A 9,219-nucleotide genomic window follows, 5' to 3' on the forward strand; every position below is an offset into this window, starting at 1 on the left:
TATGTAAAATTATGGTATGAGTTATACCTAGGTGCTCCAGTGTATTTATAGTAGTGTGGAATGATCTTTCTAGAGATAAGATAGTTATCTTATCTTATCTTTGAGTGAAGTCACCTTATATTTTTTAGGGAAACTGCCTTATCTTTCTAGGCTCTTGCCGCCTTTAGTTTGGGCTGCGTCCCTTTGTGTGGGCCTATTCTGGGCCTCTATGGAGATTTTGCCGAGCTCTTTAAGAAGAGGTCGGTCGACTTGTCTTTAATCAGCTCGGGCCGTACAGCTCGACCTAGGTCATGAACAGTGCCCCTGCTTGAGTGCGGTCTTCCTTTTGAGGTCGTGTCTTTTTAGACTTTGATCCCTTCTTGGAAAAGCCGAGCTCGAACATTCTTTGTTGATCTCGTTGTAGAACTCCTATTAGTGGCTTGAATGCAGAACGTTTCCTCTTTTAATTGCAGCACACATTTTGCTTTTTCTTGGAAACGTGCGAAGGTCAAAAACTCATTAACTCTTTGTATCTTCATTTTAAATTTCAAAGCCTCTTCCCTCAGTTTCTCTTCTCTTCGCTTACTGCAACTTCTCCCTTCTCCTTACCCTTCTATTTCTGGGCCTTCGTGTTTTCTTTTTACTCACTTGCAAAGACGATCGTTGGCGTCGTTTCGGTCGTTGTTTCAGTCTCTGATCGTTTATCATCTCCTCTCCACTACAGGTTGACTTTTCATCTTCTCACTCTCTTTTACTTTTCACGCCGTTCTTTTTATCCTTGTGCTTGTTTGGGCATAAAAAGGTTTTTGATTTTTGCTCGGATTCGTGTTAGAAGGTTTGAATCCTTTCTGCATCTTTGTGCCTGTAATGCGCGCCTTGAGAGTTTTCTCGTTTTGTTGCTTGTTTCTGCCCCTTTTACTTGGTTCCTTTATGTGTAGATCTTTTCCTATTTATAGCTTGAAGTAATGAACTGTTAATTTGAAAAAGGTTGTATCTTTTCGATTTCTGCGTGGTCTATCTGATGCTGGTGGTTTTGCTGTTTTGTATGATCGCCATTTGTCTAAGAAGGCTTGATCTTCTTTTGTGTTTTTAGGGCTTAAACTGCGAGATTTTTCTTTTTTCTGGATCCTTGCTTTGTTATTGCCTCCAAAGGATGCCTCTGGACCTTGGTGTGAGTCCTGGGGTTTCCTTTTACTGCTGTTTCTAAGTCTTTTAACATTCACATGCTATTTGTTCGAGTTATCTCCATATTTGTCCGAGATGTCTCCTGTTTTGTCTGAGCTGTTTGATTAGTAACCCATTTTCCTTTTTCTTATTGTAGGACTAGTTGACCCATATCTTCTCGCAAAAATATTGTTGAGATGTCTACCAAGGTCCTGGATGGCATGTCTGACTGGCTGGACTCCCTTGTTTTGATGTGTGTTTCTGTGGTTGATTCTGAGTATTGTACGCGGATTAGGAGGCATCATAGGATTTGTAGTAGTAAATAGTAGGAGAAAAACTACGAGTTGGTAGCGCCTGACCCTGATGAGAGGGTTTGTTTCCTTTCTCTGACTCAGGGGGAACGTCCCTTCTTTTATGTGTATGACTACTTTTTTAGCCAAATGAACATCACCATTCCTTTTACTTCCTTTGAGACCGACCTGTTGTGGTCTTGCAACATAGCTCCTTCTCAGCTTCACCCGAACTCGTGGGGCTTCATAAAAATCCTCCAACTGTTTTGTCAAGAACTGGATGTTCAACCTTCTCAAATTCCCTTTCTTTACCTTTTTGTCTTGACGAAGCCTGGGGTAGCTAAGAAGAAGGCTTCCTGGATTTCTTTCCACGCTACCCAGGGAGAGAAAGTGTTCTCTATGTATGATGAGTCTTTTAGGGACTTCAAAAACTTTTATTTCAAGGTCTGAGCTATTGAAGGAGCCCAGCCTTTCTTCTTAGACCAAAATAATGAACCAGCCTTCCCTTTATGATGGCAAAAGAATGTGGTGGTGTCTAGGTATTCTTGGGAAATGTTGGATGAGATCGAGCAGGCTTTTGTGCATGTGTTAGAAGAAAATTGGGGGGAACCTCCCTACCTTGATACAAAGAGATTCTTAGGGGATACCTCCCTTCTTTGAGCTGAATTGGGTAGTTACCAATTTCTTTGTAGTTTTTGTCTTTGTTATTTTATTTGTTTTGTCAATCCATCTCTTTGTAACTTGCAATTTTGATTTTGCTGCTTTATTTTCTCAAAGATGGTGAAGACCACTGATTCCATGAAGGCCTTTAAGAGGGCGAGGAAGAAGGCCGCGGCTCAGAACATGTCGGCTAAAGGTTCTAGGGAGGAATCTTCAAAGGCTACTCAGAAGAGGTCGACCTCGGATACTTCTGGGTCGAGAAAAGTCATACCGACTCCCCAAGTTTGCCTGGCTTCTTCTGATCCTCCCCATTCGACCTCTGGTGCTGCTTCTCCTTCTGTTGCCGGTCCTCCTCCCAAGAAGCAGAAGACTGTTGAGCCCTATGACCTGGACGCCCCTGACTTTAATGCTGTGGGGTTTGTTGATAACCAGATCGCTCCTTATGGTCGACTTCCCATGGTCGATGTGTCCATCCTGCACCATCTGGATTTTATCACCAGCAATAGTGTTCAAATGGCTCACATGGGTGCGGCCTTGTTCCGTACTGTCCAAGAGTCTCCTGTTCATGCTACTAAAGCCTTTATGAAGGATGCCAAGTCCGAGTTCAATAGGATTAAGGCTTTGAAGGATGAACTGGACGCTAAGGTGGCCAAGCTGGAACTAGATCTTGAGAAGGAGAAATCCAGGGCGATGGCTGCAGAAGCTGCTGCGAATCTAGCCGAGGAGATGGCCAAGAAGTCGAAGGAGAGTTATACCCGTACTTATGGCGAGCTACTGGAGGTCAGGGAGAGACTTGTGTTGGCCCATGCTGACTATGCTGAGCTTCAGGGCTACCTTGTGGGCAGTGTGACTAACGCATATGAAAACCTAAAAGCTCAGGTCCGAGTTCTTGCTCCCGAGCTCGACCTGAGTCTTTTTAGTTTGGATAACATTGTTGAAAATGGTAAGATTGTCCCTGCGCTGGATGAAGATGGAGAGGAAGGTCCTCCCTCAGAGCCGCCGATCAAAGCTTCTACTGCCGCGACTTCTTCAACTCCTGCTGCTGAGGTCAGCCACCCCGAGTCCAACCCTGACGTCCAAATCTTAAATCGGCAGGATAGGACGGTAGATGCGATTCCTATGAAGATCATTCCTTCCTCAACGACCCAGGGTGCCGCCACTGAGGAGACCTTGGACCCCTTTTGACTTTTTATGGATTTATTTAGCCCGGTTTATGGGCTTTTGAACTCTTTTATTTTTTTTTGTAACTTTGCATGGTGTGCTTTCTTTTTCTGACATTTTGGTTGCTTTTCTTAGCAACTTTATTTTGGAAAAACAAAAAATATCTTTGAACTCTTGAGGTCGATGTTCAGGTGGCCTTTTGAGCTTTTAATGCTTTTAGAATAGCCTTGTTTTCTTTGACATGCTGGCTGTCTTTTTGGGATTTCTGTAGATCTTCTGTAAGGTGTCGAGATTCGGCTGTCCGACCTCTTTTTTGTCGATGTGATCCTTGGGGATGGCTTGTCTAATGACTTTTTTTTAGTATTCTTATAGAACACTTTTTTAAAACAATTTTTGGTAGCTTTGTCGTGAGGTCGTGGCTTTTTGGGGATGACTTGTGCCCCTTCTAGCGCACATCTTTCGTTGGTCCGACTTCTCTTGTCGATCCTTCTCGAGTTATTTTTAGTAATCCATTTTTACTCAGACCTCATCAGGACTCTTTCTATGGATAACTTTTTATAACTTTTGTAGCTTTGTTTGGTTAGTCCGACTTCTTCACGTCGGTCCGCTCTTAGTTATTTTTAGCAATTCAGTTTTACTCAGACCTTGTCAGGCCTCTTTCTATGGATTACTTTTTATAACTTTGTCCCTTTCATGTCGATTGGTCTGACTTCTTCATGTCGGTCTATCCTAAGTTATTTTTAGTAATCCATTTTTACTCAGACCTCGTCAGGCCTCTTTCTATGGATTACTTTTTATACCTTATTGCATTAATCTATTTTTATCACTTTTCATCTTGCCGACTTTGTAGAAATCGGGCTGTGAGTTTGGATCTTACTTGGCCGACCTTGTCGAAATCGGGTGGTGAATTTGGTTTTCACCTTACCGACCTTGTTGAAATCGGACGATGAATTTGGTTTTCATCTTGCCGAGCTTGTCGTGATCGGGCGGTGAATTTAGTTTTCACCTTTGCCGACCTGTAGCTTTGTAATCGAACGATGAATTTTTGCGTTCAGATTAATGCGTCTTAGTAGAGAGACTTATGTAGAAAATCTGGAAAGTTTTATTCAAATAGAAAATAGGCATATAGGCAAGAATATATACATGTGGGTGTTTACCCCTCTAAGTCAGGCAATTTTACAGATCTTGGCTTGGTGCCTTGTTAAAAAACCTTTTTAGGAAAAAGAGTGCACCTTGACCTAAGATTTTTATTACCTCCTAACTATAATACCTTTTTAGGTTGCAGGCATGCCACGACCTTGGTAGCTCTCGCCCCTCGAGTTCGGACACCTTGTAGTAGCCTTTTCCCAATACCTCTGTAACTTGGTAGGGTCCTTTCCAGTTAGTTGCTAACTTTCCTTCTCCTGGTCGACCTGTTCCGATGTCATTTCAGATTAGGATGAGGTCGTTGTTGGCAAAACTTCGCTGAACTACTTTCCGATTATATCTCATGGTCATTCGACGTTTTAATGCTTCCTCCCTAACCCGAGCTCTTTCTCGGATTTTCGAAAGTAAATTGAGCTTTTCCCTTTGAAGTTGGGAGTTGACCTCTTCATTGTAGTGGATCATTCTGGGGGATCCTTCCTTGATTTCTATTGGGATCATTGTCTCCATTTCGTAAGCCAATCGGAAGGGCGATTCCCTCGTCGTGGAGTGTGGAGTTGTCTGATATGTCCATAGGACTTGTGGGAGCTCTTCAGCCCAAGCTCCCTTTGGTCCTATAGTCTCTGTTTTAATCCAGCTAGTATGACTTTGTTGGCAGCTTCTGCTTGTCCATTAGCCTGAGGGTGTTTTACGGATGTGAATTGGTGCTTTATTTTTAAGTCGGCTACCAACTTTCTGAATCCTGCGTCTGTGAATTGAGTGCCATTGTCTGTGGTGATGGAATGGGGAACCCCAAACCTTGTAACAATGTTCCTGTATAAGAATTTTTGACTTCTTTGAGTAGTGGCATTAGCTAGGGCTCTGCCTCAATCCATTTTGTGAAGTAATCTACCCCTACAGTGAGGAACTTGACTTGTCCCGATCTTGGGGAAAGGGTCCGAGTAGGTCGAGTCCCCATTTTGCGAATGGCCAAGGAGATGTTATGCTGATGAGCTCCTTTGGTGGGGCGATGTGGAACTTAGCATGCTTTTGACATGGTGGGCATGTCTTAACGAACTCGATTGCTTCTTTTTGCAAAGTCGGCCAAAAGAATCCTAGCCGGAGTACCTTTTTGGAAAGTGCTCGTGCCCCAAGATGATTGCCACACATGCCGCTATGTATTTCTTCCAAAACCTCCTTTGTATTAGAGGTCGGCACACATTTTAATAGGGGTGTCGAAATCCCCCTTTTTTATAGGGTGTTGTTTATGATGGTGTAGTATTGTGCCTCTTGTCTCAGCCTCTTTACCTCCTTCTTATCTGTAGGGAGTGTCTCTGATTTGAGGTAATTGATTATGGGGGACATCCCTCCTTAATCCTGACCTGATGGCTAGGACCTTTTCTTCCTCCGAGATTGATGGCCTTTGCAGTGTTTCCTGGATGAGGCTTCTATTAGTGCCCCCTGGTTTGGTGCTGGCTAATTTTGAGAATGCATCAGCTCGAGCGTTCTGTTCCCGAGGTATATGGCGGACCTCATATTCTCCGAGTTGTCCGAGCTGTTCCCTAGTTTTGTCCAGGTACTTTTTCATGGTAGGGTCTTTAGCTTGGTAGCTCCCTGTTATTTGTGAGGTGACTACTTGCGAATCGCTGAAGATGATAAGCTTTCGAACTCCAACTTCCTTAGCCAGCCTTGATGAGAGAACTTTTGCGTGGTATAAAAATTTGCGGATAAATCCTCGTTGCAAGTATAGTTTCTAAACCTTCAAAAGTCCTTTCATACAAACGTTTTGGGTGTCACAAGTAACAAACCCCTTTAAAAATTGTTAATCGAGTATTCAGACCTCGGGTCATCTTCTCAAGAAACTGCAAGAAGGTATGTTCTTATTATTGGCTATAAAGGTTGTAATCGGGGTTTAGAAGGTGAGAAGCAAGTGATTGAATGACAAGTAAAATAAATGGCAATTAAAATAAATAAATACTGTGAAGCAAACTTCTGGCAAGGTGAAAGAAATTGGAAGTCCAACTTAATTATCTCTCTCAACAATAATGAAAGTTGAATCTAAATTCCACTTAGTTAACCTTTACTAAAGCAAAGGAAAGTCAAGGGACTGATTAGTTTGACCTTCGAATCCTAGTTAATTCCTAAGAAAAAGTTGGGATTATTGAAGTTCAGTTCAATTAGCAAGATAGCGATTATCAGTTATGTTGAGTTTGATGATGTTGAGTTACTGATTTCTTAACCAAGACCAAAAGGGGAAAAAGTAAAATTGCTGGAATAAAAATGTCCTTAGATGAAAAGCAACGGTAACACAAATTAAAGAGAAAGCAATCAATAACTGAAATACCTCAAATAATCATTAATTCAAATCATAACATGGAAAGGGTTCATAAGTCAAGTTGGCAACATTTATGGATACGAATAAAAGCATTAAAGTAAAAGTAGCATAGAAGCATAAATTAATGTAAATACTAAACCTGGATCGAGAGTTACTCTTAAAAACTAAGAGAAGTCCTAAATCCTAATCCTAATCCTAAGAGAGAAAGAGGAGAGAACCTCTCTCAAACTAAATCTAAATCATGGAAAGTAGTAAAAATGCGAGCTCTCCCTTGAATGGATGCATTCCCCCACTTTATAGCCTCTAGTCTGTGTGTTCTGCACCTGGATCTGGGCCAAAAGGGCTTCAGAAATTGCTGGGGGCGTATTCTGTAAATTCTGATACGTGGCCTCTGTCACGCGTCCGCGTGGGTCACGCGGTCGCGTCATCTGGAGCTTTTCCTTGCCACGCAGTCGCGTCAGTCACGCGTCCGCGTCGTATGCGTTCTACTTAAGGCGCGCGGTCACGTCAGTCATGCGGCCGCTTTGCTGCTTCTTCGCTTCTTGCACGCGATCGCGTCCCCCATGCGATCGCGTGGATACCTGTTTCTTCAAAACTCCGTTTCGCACTTTTCCTTCCATTTTTGTACGTTTCTTTTTCCATCCTTTAAGTTATTCTGCCTTAGAAAATCTGAAACTACTCAACACACTAATCACGGCATCGAATGCAAATAAAGGTAATTAAAATAATTAATTTTAAAGCTTCGGAAACATGTTTTTCACATACATCCCATAATAAGGAAGGGAAAGTAAAACCATGCAATTAATATGAATAAGTGGGTGAAGGATTGAATAAATCACTCAAACTAAGCACAAAATAACTCATGAAATATGGGTTTATCAACCTCCCCACACTTAAACAATAGCATGTCCTCATGCTAAGTCCAAGGTAAATAATAAGGTAAGGTAAAAGTGGTGGAATGTTAAGTAATGCAACCTATTCTAAATGCATCTACCTAAATGAGTCATGCAATTCCAATTTATCCACTCATATATAAAGCTTACATGTAGTCAAATTAATTCACATTCTCAAGGAGTCATATATATATATATATATATATAGCCAACCCTTAAATAATAAAGCATTTTAGCAAATGAGATGGGAAATAAAAATATTGTACAAACTTGCAAAACAATTAGTAAATTCAGTACACATATATGTTGATGAGTTGTTGAACCCTCACTGGATTTGTGTTTACCCTCTAGTCACTCAGTGTTTATTGGGTTTATTCACTCTACTCTTCTTTTTATTCTTACTTTCTATAACTTTGTTCTTCATCTAACCAATCAACAATTATAGAGTACGGTCATACCAAAAATCATGAGGTCTTTAATTAAGGTTGTAATGGGGCCAAGGTAAAGGTAAGGATATATGTATAAGACTAAGTGAGCTAATAAGTGAATCCTTAATTAGACTAAGATCTCACCTAACATACATATTTAGTAGAACAAGCTTCTTTACCAATTTTCCCATTTTATCCCACTTATTGTTACATGCTCATGTTTCAATTTTATTTTTATCCCATGTGCATTGCTTTTATTTTGCATTGAGGAATTCTTTTGTATCACCTTTTATTAGATGCTGAAAAGTAACTTTTTTTAATGCACATGGTAATTGAATCACTTTGATTTCTCATGAGCATGCTTCCCAAATTTTATTTTATTTCTTTTAACTCTTCTACCTTTTGTTTCTATCATCCATGTTCCCAATAGGTTTCCCACATTCTAATCTATTCATAATTTTCTATCTTAAGCTAACCAAGGATTTAACTTGGGATTTTATTTTGTTTTTCTGCTTAAGGCTAGTAGTGTGGCTAAATAGAATAAAAGGGATTTTAAAGGCTCAAGGGGGCTAACAAAGGTGATGTGAAAGACAGGTTATTTTGGGGTAAGTGAGCTAAAATCAAATGATGGCCTTCAATCATTCTTTTGGTATGTATCTATATTCTATATTCTATAATTGGACATATAGATTAAAGCAAAGCAAAGAACATCAGAATAAAAAGAAGTGAAACACACATAAATGAAATTATGGTTTAAATTCAACCATACAATTAAGCTCAAGACTCACAGGCTGTGTGTTCTCTAACTCAAGCATCATATATCATTCATATATGTTATGCAGGTTTAGTTAAAAATTTCCATTATTCTCATAAAAAAATTATTTAGGGTGGCCTTTAAAGTTTTAATGTTCCTCCTTGATGAAATATTGTCAACTTAACTATATGATGTAATGCTATATATACAAGTTTTATGGATTTAATTCTGTTATGTTCAATTTCCTAGCTTACTTCCTTTTTATATTTTTCAATTTAACTATGCTATCTTATGCTAAAAAGGGTAAACTATACTAATTAATCCACTAATAAGTCAGAATTGCAGACTAAACTAAATAACTAAAAATATGAACTAAAAATGCAAAATGCAAAAATAAAGTAAAAATACATAAAAGCAGCAATGTATAAGTTCT

The sequence above is a fragment of the Arachis ipaensis genome, chromosome B1 (genome assembly GCF_059453495.1).
Source record: "Arachis ipaensis isolate K30076 ecotype BB chromosome B1, ASM5945349v1, whole genome shotgun sequence".
In the NCBI taxonomy this organism is placed as follows: Eukaryota; Viridiplantae; Streptophyta; class Magnoliopsida; order Fabales; family Fabaceae; genus Arachis; species Arachis ipaensis.